This window comes from Lygodium microphyllum, chromosome 21, assembly GCF_053477565.2.
Source record: "Lygodium microphyllum isolate KBCC chromosome 21, Lygodium_microphyllum_v1.1.10, whole genome shotgun sequence".
Classification (NCBI taxonomy): domain Eukaryota; kingdom Viridiplantae; phylum Streptophyta; class Polypodiopsida; order Schizaeales; family Lygodiaceae; genus Lygodium; species Lygodium microphyllum.
Window position 1 is genome coordinate 25991812 of NC_141155.1, and position 16883 is coordinate 26008694.

The following is a 16883-nucleotide window of genomic DNA, read 5'->3' on the forward strand; positions in this document are numbered from 1 at the left end:
GGAGAGGAGATGGTGAAGAGCTTCACCCTCTTGATCCCTCACTCTCACACACACTCACTCCCTCACACTCTCACACTCCCTCTCTCAAGAGCACACACAAGCAAGAAGGAGAGAAGAAGAGAGGAAGAAGAAGACTAGTTTTGCCACACACCAAAGAATGAGCTCTTCATTCACTTTTCAACCTTATATACAAAACCCTACTTCCCTTTTGGGAGATCATCCCCTTTTTCCTTTTTTACATGGCTGGTCATAGCCTAGGCCCTGTTTTCCATTGTCCTTTTATCTTCCTCGTTTCCTTTTCACCGCCCTTCTACATTTACAAATTGCACGAGTGAGAGCCCAGCACTCTTTTACAAGATTTTAGGGTGCGCTTTTTTATTCAAAAATGCGCCTTTCCCTTTTTGTGTTTGCCTTGGACTTTTAAGGTTGTCCTTGCGCTTTTGGCCTTTTCTCATTTTCTTTCTTCAGTTGAGCTACCTTTTTTCCGCCTTTGCCCTATGTCTTTTCCACTTTCTTTTGCTTTCTTCGTGTTGGGGTTAACACCAACACGTGTGCCGGCCACCAATGCAAACCCCAGGCGTCCTTGTCACCCACGTCTTCGGTGCATGCTACCATCTGCTACCTACGACAATGAGTGCCATGGGACTGGCACTCGTCTAGGAGGGGGGTAATATTGACCCCAACACGAAGAAAGCAAAAAAAAGTGGAAATGACGCAAAAGAAAGTGAAAAAGACACAGGGCAAAGGCGGAAAAAAGGTAGCCCGACTGAAGAAAGAAAAGGAGAAAGGCCCAAAAACGCAAAGGCAACCTTAAAAGTCCAAGGCAAATACAAAAGGGGAAAGGTGCATTTTTAAATAAAAAGGTGCGCCCTAAAATCTTGTAAAAGAGCATCGGGCTCTCACCCGTGCAATTTGTAAATGTAGAGGGGCGGTGAAAAGGAAGCTAGGAAGATAAAATGACAATGGAAAACAGGGCCTAGGCTATGACCGGCCATGTAAAAAGGGGAAAAGAGGATGACCACCCAAAAGGGATTTAGGGTTTTGTATATAAAGTTGAAAAGTGAATGAGAAGCTCATTCTTTGGTGTGTGGCAAAAATAGTCTTCTTCTTCCTCTCTTCTTCTCCCCTTCTTGCTTGTGTGTGCTCTTGAGAGAGGGAGTGTGAGAGTGTGAGGGAGTGAGTGTGTGTGAGAGTGAGGGATCAAGAGGGTGAAGCTCTTCACCATCTCCTCTCCTCTTCTTCTCTTTTCTTCTCTTCTCTTCTCTTGCGCACGCGGCTATAGAGGATGGAGCTTGGAGATGGAGGAGGCTTGAGAATGCTTGAGCTAGCATCTAGGATCGTGGAGCTACCGGAGTGCAAGAGAGAGGAGGGTACTCGATCGAGCATCAAGGTAAGCTCACTGCATTCGTAGGATTGACGGCGCGTCGGCTAGGTGAGAGATAGCCATTAGAGCTCGCTTGGAACGCTTGAACAATAAGCGGTCCGTGGGTCTTGGCGGTTGAGCGAAAGCTCCCACAATAGTTCACATGCTTTATCCATTAGAGGTACTAGAAGTGGCAAGAAAGATAATGATCGTCATGGAAAGGACTCTTAGAAGTCTCGATCTAAGTCACGTGGATGAGGTAAGTCCCATGATGTAAGTCTAATCTTATATGCCATTATTGTGAGAAAGCATGACACATACAACCACAGTGCCATAAGATGCACTATGATAAGCGCAAAGAAAAGGGGAAAGAGAAAGTGCAAGATAAATCCAATGATTGGAGTATTATACTTGCAAAGTCTAGTGTAAAGATTAAGGTGATAAATGCCATGAAACCTAAGAAGTATGATGGTGACTACTGTGATGCCTCTCAGCAAATGACCAAGGCTCCAGTCCATGCATGCATAATGTTGGCTCTTGGATTCAGGTGCGTCTTTTCATGTGACTCCCTACTGTGAGTGGTTTCATACCTAACTATCGCAATGTATCTGGTTCTGTGTACTTAGGTGATGATTAATCTCTTGCTATTGTTGGCATTGGTGATGTCACTCTATAGTTTTTCTCTGGTAGCACTTTTGTTATGCATAATGTGCATCATGTACCTACACTGACTAAAAGCCTTATGTCTATTGGGTAGCTTGATGATGCAAGCTATCACATATGCTTTGGTGATTCTACATAAAGGATAACTCGTGGTAGGCTTTTTCTTGCAAGAGGTGCCAAGTCTAGCAACCTCTACCCCTTGGTTGTATCTAGTACTATTGACAATGTTTTGTCAGTGGGTTCTATCCCACTTGTATCTCTCCAGCATGCTCATCTTGGGCATATGTTGCTTAAGGGAATGAAAATGCTTAGTGCTTTGCAATATCTTCTGCCTTTTGACTACTCGCATTTTGAGTCGTGTAATCACTATTTATATGGTAGGCAGACTAGGAATTCACATAAAAAGTATGGTATTCCATGCATGGGTGAGCCTTTGGCTCTTGTGCATTCAGATGTATATGGACCCATGCCTTGTCAATCATTAGGGGGTGTGAAGTGCTTTATCACATTTATTGATTATTATTCACGTAAGGTTTGGGCTTATCACATAAAGCAAAAATCTAATGTCTTGGCTGTCTTTTAGCATTGGCTTGCTCTTGCAAAGAATTAGTTTGGCCATAGACTGAAATGCCTAAGAACAGATAATGGGGTTGAGTATGTCGCATGTGCCTTTGAGTAGTTTTGTGACGAGCGGGGTATTACACGTCAGTTGATCTCCACCCCCTTACACCCCTCCCCAAAATGGTATGGCTGAGCACATGAATAGGACTATCCAAGAGAGGGTTCTGAGTATGCTTAGCCATGTAGGCTTACCATACCATTTTGGGGTTGAGGTAGTCTCTACTATCATGCATCTCATTAACAGGTCACCTTGTAGTGGTATTGACTTCCAAGTTGCAAAGGAGGTATGGACAAGAAATCCTCCCTCATATGCTCGCTCATTTGTGTGTCTTTGGATGTGAGGCCTTCTACCATGTGCCCAAGGACCAATGCAATAAGCTCGATCCAAAAATTGTAAAATGCATTTTCCTTAGCTATGGAGATGCAAGTGAGATGGGTTACCATCTTTGGGATCCATAGGCATAGAAAGTCATCTGCAGCCATGATGTAGTCTTCCATGAAGACAAGATGGAAAGGTAGCCCAAGAAAGTGTTTGAGATACGTAGGGTTATCTTTCAAGAGGAGCCCCTTCTCCCACATAGCTAGCTAGATAGCTTGCATCAATAATAACCGATGCTCATGGCCAAGATGTTAGACAGGATGTTGGACAAGCAACCCAACCTGCCTTGAGACGTTCTACTAGAGATAGATAACATCGTGACCATTAGACGCCCTCCATGGATTACGTCTTGGTTACTAATGCATGAGAGCCTCTCACCTATGATGAGTCTATGAACAAGGGTGACTGTCACTCTTGGGAGAGGGCTATGTAGTTTGAGATTGACTCATTGCATAAGAATCATACACGGAACCTGGTTTCCTTGCCTAATGGCAAGAAGACTTTGCCTTGCAAGTGGGTGTACAAGTTGAAAAGTACCCCTAGCCACCCCAATCCGGCATAAAAGGCTAGATTGGTTGCTAAGCATTTTAAGTAGGAACATGGTGCCGGCTTTGATAAAGTCTTTTCTCATGTGGTCAAGATGACTACCTTGTGCTTAGTCCTGGCTTTGGTTGCCCATCTTGACTTGAATCTTTATCAATTGGATGTCAAGACTGCTTTCTTACATGGGAACTTACATGGTGAGACATGCATAGAGCAGCCTAAGGGTTTTGCGAAGCCTGGTAAGAAACACCTAGTGTGCAGATTGAGAAAGAGTCTTTATGGTCTAAAGCAAGCACCTAGGGAATGGTACTGGAAGTTTGATGCTTTTATGAAGTCACAGGGCTACAATGTACACTATGAAAGCCCATGATGGTTCATTATTGATTTTGGTACTCTATGTGGATGGCATGCTTTTGGCACGGAAAGCTCATGATGAGCTAGATGCTCTTAAGGCTCAACTCAAAAAGATCTTTGAGATGAAAGGTCTGGGGCATGCCTCTCATAACTTGGTATGTGCATTACATGTGATAGGTCTCAGGAACTACTCTATCTATCACATAAGGAGTATATCCATAGAGTCTTTGAGCACTTTCGTACATAGGATGTGAAGCCTATTGACTATCAAGTGTCTTCTCATGTGAAGGTATCATAGATAGATTGTCCACAAAAGGTCAAGATGGCCAAGATTCCCTATGCATCTATAGTGGGTAGTCTTATGTATGCCATGATAGCCATTCATCTAGATATTGCTTTTGCAATTGGTGTTGTGGCACGCTATATGGCTACACTTGAAAAGAGGCATTGGGATGCTATGAAAGTTATCATGAGATACTTAAAGGAAAGTACTGATATGTGCATTTATTATGGTAGCCAAGATAGAGGAGTCATGGGGTACACTAAGTCTGACTATGCAGGACATGCAAATAATAGGAAGTTCACTTCTCTGGCTATGTGTTCATTTTTGCTGGAGGTGTTGTTTCATGGATGTCCATGGTGCAAAAATGCACGGCCCTCTCCACTATAGAGGCCAATTATGTTGCATCCATTGAGGCTTGCTGTAAACCATCTGGTTAGGCCTTTTGGTTGCTAACCTTGGTATGACAGATAATATCCCTATATTGTATTCGGATTCTCTGAGTACTATCCAGTTAGCCAAGAATCCAATCTTCCATAAGAAGACAAAACACATTGAGGTGAGGTATCATTTCATTTATGGGGTTGTTGAGGACATGACTATTGATCTTGTCAAGATCTCGACTGACCAAAATCTTGCAAACTTGCTCACGAAAAGTCTCTTAGTGGAGCATTTGGCCTTCCTTAGGAAGATTATGGGCATAAGATGAGATGATGTCCTTCCTCATCCTATTGTACCTATGTATACTTGTACTTTTTTCTTTTTTCCCTCCTCATTGAGGTAGATTCGCCTTTTAAGTGGGAGATTGTTGGGGGTAAAGGCACTTGCACCTATACACTATTGCAAGCAGCGGGAACCCATCATTGTCACTTCATTCTTTATTCTTTCAATCACATTTGAATAAAGGGAAGGCAGGTCACACACTGTGACTGTTGGAGTTCCCACATTTGGAGTCTCTCTCTCTCTTGCTCCTACTTCTTCCACTATAGCTCTTGCTCCCTTTTGTGCTTCCACTTCAAGGCTCACCTCCCTTTATTATTGAATGTTGTCATTGTAGGAAAAATTATCTCCATAGTTGATGAATAGAAAATATCATCGACGTAGAGGAAAATGAAAACATAAAAAGGAATGTAAGGGGACAAAAAGAAGCATATGGATCCATTATAGCTCCAACCACTAGTTGAGATTGTTATTGATGCATAAAAGGAATCTTGTCATTGTGTAGTGCCTTTCACACCTTGGTATTTGCAGATTTGTGGCTTGACACTAGGGTGGTTGAAGGAAGTATTGTTGGGGATAAAAGTGCTTGTGCCTAACCATCTATATATTCATTACATTGATAGTACTCACACACTTGGGGGGTGCCCATCACTATCACTTCATTCTTTATTCTTTTAGTGACATTTGAATAAGGGAAGGCTGGACACGCATTGTGACTATTAGAGTTCCCACATCTTGTGTCTCTTGCTCTTTCTCTGTTCTCCTTCTACCATAACTTTTGCTTTCACTCGTGTGCTTCTAGTTAGGGCTTACCCTTCAATTGGTATTAGATCCATTGCATTGAGTATCCTCCTTGGCATTCTTCTTAGCTCATGACAAATACCTACAACAGTTCACTCGTGGCAGCCATGGCTTCAACTTGAAGAGGTAACCGTTGATGCTCCTCGTCTCCCTAGCCTTCTTGTACTTGTGTCAATACTTCCTTAGGCTTGCTTGAGCTTTTCTTGAGGCTCCAAATTGGCCATTTGGTTCAGCAAATGTAACATTGTTTTTTTAGGAGACCACATTCCTGAGTATTCAACATACTCCAAAGCTCATTTATGCCCTACAGTACTTGGCAATCATTGAACAAGCATTGGCCACTTTCCCAACATTGCAAATGATTGTTTGAGCCGTCATTTAGTGCTTCTTTGAGGCAATAACTATCATCCATTATAGTGGCAAAAAATGTGCTATTTGCACCTTTTTCTAAAGGCTTCTTCCCTGCTCCACAGTGGCAACCAATAGTTCCTCTGGCTCTTACCACTGGGACAACTCACTTAACAAACTCCCTAGTATCTTTGGCATGTGTTTCAACATCGATTGGACCTCCATAACTTCAACCATTAGTTGAATATTCAGATAGACCTTCTCTTACAGACCTGTGACGATTTCTTCCTCAAATTTTGGAGCTAGTGCATGTCCCAGACATAGAATAAGCCTTTGATAGAAATTTGGATTATATTGAGTCTCTCCATTTGCATCTAAGTTTGAAGATGTGATTATGGGATATGCAATATATGTTAAGACATTGAACAAAAGGTTGCCAATATCTAGAGGATTGACAATATATAGTTTTTCTGTGAGGATCTTATCTACAAGAGGATGATTTACTAGTTTTAGACAATGTTGCACAAATAGATGAGACTACCAACCAACCTCTTATACCTCCCAATGTTTTTAGGTATTGATGTATTGTGTAGTCAAGTCCAACATTTCTCTCTAGAAATTTGGTCAATCTTTAATTGCTCTTAGAAAAAAGGCAACAAAGAACATCTAAACTTATCCTCTCAAGGCACTTCTATCCAACACATTTGTACTTGATGTGAACTTTTCTCTCTCCAATTTTTGTATTTAGCCCCCTGGATATGTTTTAAAGAGCATTATGAGTCATTAGTACAAATATGAGGATTTGAAGTAAACTATTGCCTCTGTGACTACATTGCATTGTAGACTTTGTAATGTGGATTGAACATTTTGATTAGTTGTCACTTACACTTAGTATAAACTACAACAATCAAAACACATATTTACTTGTGGACTACATCCCATGGTGGAGAACTCCCACTCCTCTTTTATAAGACTACCTCGCCTTCATGTGATGCTTTTGACAATGCCTCATGTAACAGCCTCATAGGCATGAGCCATGACAATTCCTCCTGACCCTTGGGACATCAAATACATTGCTAAAGTATACTATAACAAAAATCTAACCATGCTACCTTTCATTCAATTCTAGAAGCCTCGTATATATGAAGCCACTTCTCCATGGATGGGTGGTGTAGCATACAAAAACAATATTCCTTCTCATCCGTGGTTCCATCCATCCTCTTCTCTATTCCGTTTTCAATTGCCACATCCCCACTTAGTTGATCATCACCCTGAGGGTCCATAGAAATCTATCGTATGTGTCTACCCTCACAAACCACTCAAAAATGTGTACTAAGGCCTCTAACACTAGCCATCCTTTAGCCACGCTACTCTCTGGATAAGCCCATTGTCGTACAAAGTCCTTTAAGGTCTTCATGGACCACTTAGAAAAGAACATCCACAAGCTATGTGCCAATCATCATCCACTTGTCCACAATAGGTACTAGGAGCCAGTTTGTATCATGAGCATGATTATGGATAAGTACTTATAAAAAAGACAAACCATCTTCATTGCTCCCTTAGTCTGACAACTTATAAATGGCCAAGAGCAAGGCAACTTGCAATCACAACTATCAATAGTATGAACTATTACAATTGGAATATGTTATCTATCACAAGTCAATGCATAATAGAAAACACAAGAAGTAATTAACCAAGTTGGCAGCTATCTTCACCCCCAATATAGATGTGGTACATCTTATGCTAATCGTGGGATTTGAGTCCTATTAGTTGGTCATCCCTGGTAGACGCGGTCTTGAGAGAGTACATCACTCCTATTGACATGCGAATAGCCTTAATAATTTGCTTCACCTTGTGATCCTTTTTGGTGGCAAGACCCAAGGTGCATGAGATGGTTATATATGATCGTCCAAGGTTATTTATTGCCAATACACCTCAGTCTTACCTATCTCTTTCAAGTGCACCCTTGCTCCCTAGAGTGTTTCTCTTTCTTTTGATATGATCCCATAATAAGCTACTAACATTCTTGAAAATGTGTATAGGATCCAAAAGAGGATTGATCTATATATTAGTCCAATATAGTAAATCATAGAAAACATAAAAACATCACATTCCACTTGCAATTGACTCTTCATGGACCATCTTCCACTCAAAGTAGCTTTATGGATTCATCTTATAGGAGAAAGATCACAGATCGTCTTCTTTTTCTTTGTAGTCTTTATCTTCAAGCCATTTAAAATAGCAATCATAAACATCTTTGAGCACTTTTTCTCTTTAGACCTTAGATCCTTGCCAGCTTTCTTTTGTTAGTTTGACTCCAAGTAGTACTCGTACTTAGAGATTGCATCTAGCCATATTTACTTAGAGATACTTACAACTATAATTTTTACTTATACATTCATTCGTATTCTCATTTACACTCTAAATCTCCCCTCTAAAGAGGCTCACTCATCATAAGATCTCTCAAGAGAGATTCAATTATTGTCAATAGTATAACATCATAAATATATATCACATCATGAGATGAAGATTCTCATCCACGTGTTTCCATAATATCCATCATAGTATGTGTACATAAGATTGTATCATAGAATATGAGTCACCTCATAAAAAATACTAATGTTCTATCTATCTCCAACATGATATGTATTGTATTGCTATATATATAGAGAGAGAGAATGAAATCTATTTGATACTTCATAGTAAGAGAATAACAATCATTGTAATACTGCATCATATGCAGACTCAAAATCAAAATGAGTTTTCCTCCCTCTAACTCTGTATATCACAATTGCATATATATTCTCTCATACAATCTACACTCAATAAAAATCATATTACTTACCAATTAGATCACGCTAATTTCCATAATATATTCAATCATATATTTTTGAAAACATGAATATTGGTATAAAGAAAAAAACTTAAAGATATAAAAGTAAATATATAACTTTATAATGAAAATCACATAATATCTAGTGGCACAGTTAAGACTCATGAAGCAATCACTTTACTCAAAATGTATTGTCCTAATATCTAGCCATGGTAAATGTCGCTAGCTCATAGCTAACACCCACAAAGTGGTAACTCTTATGCAATTCAATGTACTCAAGTATATACCATTCATTTATTTTACATTCTATGCGATTCATATTATTTCTAAAATAATAAATTAAAAAGAAACATACATATATTTATTATCACAAGTAAGAGAAGTAAGAATTTATCTATTGAGTGTCATATAGCTTGCTTTTCAAAAGCATTGCATTGTATACTTTTGAGAGTTGTCCAAATAGTGTGCTTGCAAGTAATCCTTACTCTTCTTCTCCAAATATAAGAGTTGAGATGGATGAAATACTCCATGAAAATAATAATATCAAAGTAACCCATGTAATAAGTAATCCTCATAAAGAGTTATATAATCGACTGTTGTCTTGGACATTAAAAATACATTTCTCTTTATCTATTGCATACTTGGTTGTTGCAGTACCTCATCAATGATGGAACCATTGATACTAACTTGTGTCCCTTTAGTTGTGTTTTAGTAACTTCCTTCCCAACTTTTCCTCTTTCAAAATCAATAGCAATAATTGGATAAGTTCTTTCTATTCTTTGGTTCATTGTTCCAAAGTTTCCATTTTCATGGATCAAAACTACTCTAATATCACTTAAGACATATCTTATTCACCCTCATAGAAAAATCAATATAATATGAAAAGAGATGAAATAAAATATTGTGAACAAAAAGAAACTAGAAAGTGGATTCAAAATCTATTGTATAAATCATATATCTTGATGATATGGGTACAAATTTCATACAAGTAGATCATTATATATTAATAAGAGATATAAAAGACTACAATTGCAAATTCAGTATGAATTAAGAATATTCTTGTTTCATAATGCAAATGCAATGAAGAAAAGGCATGCTTTGGTGGAGTTATATTCATGTATATGAAGGATCTCAATCACAATTACAATCTCACTTAGAGTCTCAATCTCATTCACAATATCATTCTCAAATTGATGATCACCATATCTTCTTTATGTAGATCCATGCACCATATTGATCATCTCTTTATCTCTCTTTTCAAAATAGCTTCACGACAATAACAAAAAATCTCCATCACTTCATACTTTGAATCAATTTCTACACTTGAATCAAACTCAAATAATTTGAGCAAAACATGGGCCATTTCTACAAGGGCATTACGAATCGAGAATTATGAGAGTTTTAATATTAGAACCATAACTTTCTCACTCTTCATATTAATCATATAGGTTAACTTACACTTTATATCTCTCTTTCCACAAAGCATGCTTTTCTTTGTTTATGTTAAGGTTTTGGGTTAACTCACTATTCATATCAAGCTTTTAAAAGCAAGTTTTAAGTTAACTCACTATTGATATTAAGCTTTTAGATTAACTCACAATTTATATATCTCTTTCCACAAAGCATGATTTTTTCTTTATATATTCAAATTTGGATAGATTATTAGAATTATTCTAATGTCTAATTCTCATAAATAGAGTAAGAGAAAAGTGGAATGTTACATCTTGCTTGTCAATACACACAATCCTTTTTACTTGAACATGGAAGAAAATAGATCCTCTCTTGTGTTTGGGTATTTATTCTCTCTAAGTCCGCTTCTCTCTCTTTTCTCTTTCAGCATAACTAAAAAGAATTCAAAATGACTAGTTCACACTATTTAATATCTTATCGTTGACTAATTGTTTAAATTTGCATTTACAATCACCACTAAATATTAATATAAACGTGCCTAAAAAGTCCCTTTTCATTTGTGAATATTTATAAACATATTTATAAAATCTAGTAAATGCAATTATAGACTTGCTTTCAGACACGCTCTCTAACTTACTTTTAAATGCAATTTTGAAACGGCTCATAAATACACTAGATAACTTGTTTATAAATATATTAAGATGGGGCTAGAGGTGAGATTTTGAGCACCACTATAGACATGATTGACTTGTAAATGTCTACAAGTGTGTTTAAACAAGCATTAACAATGAGGTTATTTTTGTGCATTTTAAAGTGCATTTAATTGTGTGTGAGATACTTTAGTCACAAGGTTGAACACAATTGTTTATCACATGGTTAAATGTGCTTACTTATATGTGTCAAGCATGTGTGTTGATTCTATTGTGCTATGAGTGTGCCAATATATTGGAGTAGGGATCTGCAATCTCTCTCACTCTCTCTCTCTCTCTCTCATGTGTACATGCTAATATATAGGACTATGCAAGACTATAATATGGTTGCTTTGATAGTTTTACATTAGTATTTGGTTGCCATCTAGTAAGATCACACTTATCTAAGATATTAAAAGTAGTATTACTCAAAGTTTTTACCACTCCGATACATTCATTTCATGAAGTATTGGTGCACACTTTAGTTATTTGAAAAACCAAGTCCAAGAATATCTCACATGCTACTGGTCTAAACCTTTCCTTAATTTCTACGCAAAGTCAAGGAGCTCATCTAGGAACTTTTTTCAAGCAACCAAAGAAGCAAGGAATGTGGCATTTAGAATATATTTTAGATGAGGTTACCTGTTATGAAGGTCATAAAGTGGGAAAAGATCCTACAATAGACATGATTATTAATCTACATAATGGTGGTATGGAATTAACACTATGTAATGAATCTTACTTGTTTACTAAAAGTCCACTGTGTAGGAGCTTGAAATGTCTACTTTGATAACTAACTCTACAAAATACTTTCAATTTCATGTTGTAACAATAAATATGCATTGAAAGGTGCAAATCCAATTGCACTCCATTATTATAAATATCATCCTCAATGCAAGTATACACTATATGCATGTTGATCAAATATAGGGATCCCTAGAACTAATTAATTATTTCTTATTTATTCTTGGGTATAGGCACAATCATACTTGCTAGAATTGAGTTTAGGATTCATAAGTTATGTTGTTTTAGGTTTGATGAGTTGTGTTTGCTTCATCTTTGCATTGAACAATTTTATAAATTGATTCTAAATATAACAAAATGGAGTATTCTCTATAGCAATTTATGATAGTCTTTGTTGAGACTAAGAGGGGAGTTGATGTATCAAAGGGCTAGTTGTGTATTATTGGATTGAAGGCTACATCAAATCAATAGAGATTTCCCTCGAGAGGCATTGCTTATGTTACCAAGCATAACCCTTATTGTAGTCCCATTGGATACCGATGTATCTTGTTGAAGGTCATGAGATCTCACAAAGTGTTCTATACCATGATGCTTAGACTGTTCGAAACTTGTTAGAAAACATTTTTGCATATGGGCTAGCTCATATGTAGAAATGTTTCCTTAATGTCTAAGCATTTTTTCTATGATTTGTTTTCCTATGAAGTTAGAGTATTGAAGAGGGAAATATTGAAAACCTAGCTATATGACACTTTGTGAGGCCTAATGAACATTAAGAGGGAGATATTGAAAACCTAGTTACAACCCACCTTTCAATAACCACACTTCCAGAATAGTTACATGATGTGTCAAATCTACAACACTAGGATTTTATACTATTATTGACACCATTGTTACAAACTACAAGAGTTTCCAAATTACTACAAGTATCTTTCTCCTAACCCACCAAGTCCTTTAGGCCGATATATAAAAGCAATTTGAAAACAAACCCTTTATAGGCAATTAAGTACTATTCAACAAGAAACATCTACATAATATATTCTTCAATCTCAATTTCTTTATTGTCCTATTAGAAGTGTCTATAGTTTTTAAAGTTATCTAAGGTAAAAAAGTATGGATCCAATTCTTAGGTGAAAGTCTTTCGCTTTGTGGTCACTTAGTGACATAAATTATCCTAGAGTCTTCAAGTCAACTCCACTTTGTCATTTTCTTCATATCAACTCCACTTTTTCATTGTCCGCACTAGCTTACATGATCAAATGTCAATTTGTACTTTACTTGCATTATTGAATGTCAATTTGTACTTTGATTTAACAAAAATGCATAGCATGACATAATCATATCTACAAGTATTGTCATTGATAATGGTAGCACTAGAGGATAGTGTTTCTCTTGTAAAGGTTCTTTATTTTTTGCACCTTTTTGCTTGTCTTCTTGCTACAACAATCTTATTTGATGGCTTTTCTATTTATACTAATGCTTCCTATCAATCATGTGGTAAAGCAAGGACTTTCAACTGGACCTAATATAACTAACGATGGCTAAAGTTGTTGCATCCATGCACTATCCTGCTTGCACAAACACTATGAATCTCTCATAAATTACTTGAATCAAGAAGAGTTTGTTACAATTTTTTTGAGTGCTTTGTGATTAAAGTTTAAGTTTACAAAATGGATATTAGAAAAGATCATTGAGTAGAAGTTTTGATGCACACTAAGTCTTTGTAAATTGCATAAATGTTGCCCCTATAAGAATGTGTTACCTTGGACCAAATGTGAAAGTTTCATTGTTCTACCTACAAGAAAGTACTTGACTTGAGACTCCCACCTTTGTTGCAAGGCAATATACTCTTGTAGAGGTAACTTTATGTGACTAGTCTTTAGTAAAACTTGTACTTGATGGCATTTTCGAATAACCATTTTGTAGAAGTTTAATTCGTTCACAAATCACTTACAAGAATTGAAGCAAACTATCCATGATTCAGATAACTTATAAGATAATTTTTTGTGTGGGTGCAAATGGCATTGTCGATGGATGCAACTACTTCAAAAAATCATTGTAGATGGAACAATTAAAAGGCCTTGCTATAGCATATGGTTGATTTGAAACAGTAGATTAAATGGAAATGCTTCAACTTAGATAATTCAAGAAAAGAAGCAAAATAATAAAGTGCAAAAGGTGAAGAACTCATTTTAGGGGGGAAGACACTCTCTAAATACTATGATATATAATGCCTCATTTGAAATGATTGATTGAGCTCATCTCAAAGGGACAATCAAACTCCCTTTTGGTTTGGCAAGTTTTGAGCCTCCTTGTATCTTTTGAATCTCTTTATTAACCTATCAAGAGCTCTATTGTGTCTTTCTCTTGTTCTTTGCAAAAAAAAAAAAACTTATTCAAATTCTTGTATGTTTAATTCACTTGTTTATTTCTAAGATTTAAGATTCTAGGTTTGCCAAGTGGTCCACTTCACAATAGTGGTTTTAGACCTTGGCTACACTCCAACTTGTGATTGTTTGGCATCTTATACAAAGGTAAGTATTGTAACACAATCAAGGTCTACAAGGTAGACTACTACAAATAAAAGCTATGGTCATAAAAGCTACAATCATGTTTCTCATACTTTAAATCCCTCAATTTCATTACTTCACTATATTGATTTATTCATATTTCTTATCTCTAGTTTTTTAAAAGAATTATTGAATTTTGAATGGTCACATGGGTTGCCCAAACTCCAAAAAATCTCAAAGACTTCATCATGACTATAGTTCAATCCTAAGTCCTTATGTAGAGCTATTTTCTAGATGTTGTAACATTCTTTTTTGTCAAAATTTAGGATGATGAAAAAATAAAAGTTTAAGATATTGAGATATCTTATAACTCTTATTAGAGGCACATTCTCCAAGCTTTGAATATTTTGTGAGATATTTGAATCCTAAAGTAACTTTGAACCTATATTTCATAGCAGTAAGCAAAATTTTATGTTTTGCCAAACTTTGGGCTTTATTTTCTCACTCTTAACTTCTAAATTAACAAGTCATCAATAGGGGATCATTTATAGACATTTTTATTATCTACAACTCTCTAGGTATTATCTTGAAATGAATTTGAGTACTTAGAAAATTATTTGCCTCAATAGACCTTTAGAATAACCTAGACTTAAAGCAAATTTTTCCAACTCAAACGGTTACCTATCTAGTGACTTAGTTTCTGATCAAGATAACTTTTGAATTATTTAGATTTTAGATGTACTATATTAAAAGCAAAGTTGTTGCTTATAGAAAGAACTATAACTTATATTAGATATGGTTTTGACTAAATACACATAGGTTTTAAGTGAATCTTATCCAAAGTCAACCTCTTAGTTTGATTTTATACTTTTATCCAAATATATACTCTCTTGTCATTTTCACGTATTAATTTGATCAATTTTTCCTTTTTCTAAAAGTATGCTTAGTTAGATACCCAAAGGGGTCCACCTAGAAGAAATCATCTATATAACATATGTTAAACGATATTAAGGAATACCCTTTCTTTGCATGCTATAAGACCTTAAAATGACCCCTTTTACCTTACTAAACTTATGGATTTTTTTTTCAAATTGTAATTTACAAACCCCTTTTATTAATACAATCGTGTAAATTTTATTAAATATAATACCCTTTATTTTGAACTCATGTGGTATTTTAGATGTTCTATAAGGTGGACCCTCCGAGATTGGATACAATTTATAGATCATTGGAAAATATAAAATTTTATGTAATGCATACTATTTTAATTATTATAATTAAAAAAACTATTTCAATTCCAAGATACCCATAATTCAAAGTTTACTTCAGCATTTGGATGTATATATGTATGTTAAGTACCTATTATTCGTTTAATCTCTCTATATTTTGTCTTTAATACATACTATTATTTAGTTTAATATCTTCATATTTTATCTTAGCTTCATTAGAAAGTAAAGCCCATTGATATTTTTATATATTAACTATCTACCACTTACAATCACATTAATATTCTATAGGCACAAATTTGTTGCATGAGATAGTGTTTCATGTAAAATCCATAAAACCTTATTTTTGTAGGAAAGTATAGATTTTGTCGCATGAGATAGTACTAGCATGTGGCTAGCCACCTTGTAGTTTTCTTTGTTTAATCAATAAGAGACATTTATTTTTTAACCCCTAGGAAATGTTATTGAATTATGATATCTACAATATTTTATAAGAATTCACTATGAAATTGAGATAATTTTTATTTTATTTATCATAGATTTTATCTATTTATCACATGATTTATGACTTGTTGCACAAGTGTATATATGTGATACTAGTCACTTTATGCCTAGTAGATAAATGGAAGGATACTAATGTGCTTTATGATGTGGCAAGCATATATTATATAAATAATATTTAGGTCAATCTATTTAATAAACATAATGTATAATGATATATATTTACATGATATTGTCCATTGTTAAAATTATTAGTTTATTTGTGAGTTATTAGTTTAAGCTTCTTTAATGATAGTTCTACATGAATAATTGGTCTTTACTACTATTAAATTATTTGATTTAATATTTTAATATAAATAATATTAAAATAATATATTTAAGATATGTTTTCATCAATATAATCTTTTTTAATGGAATGCTTTGCTATTTTCTTTATGTGGTTCAAGCTTTTCTAGCTTTCTTTGCAAAAGCAGCAAGATTGTGCATAAAGCAAGGGAACAAAGTAAAAATTAGTTTTGTTGTTTCTTCCTCATATGGAGGAATACAAAGCTTTGAAAGTCATTTTGGGGGATTTGGCACATTTCGGATGCAATGTTGATGACAAAACATCATGATTTAATACACATATTTTTTTTCATCAATTGTGACAAGTTACAAAAAATCTCTTACTATATAAAACTCTACACTTTGATTTATGTTTGTATTTTCTCTGTAATTAAATATATGATATGAATGTAACAACCTATGTAATCAATATTTCATGATAAAGGATGGAAAACCATGGCTTTTGTCATGGGAAAATTTGGACCCTATTGTGTTTTTTCTCTTATTCTATGTGAAGTTGTTAACTTATTTAAATTTATTTATGTTTAATTAATTTATTTATTTCTAAGATTTAAGA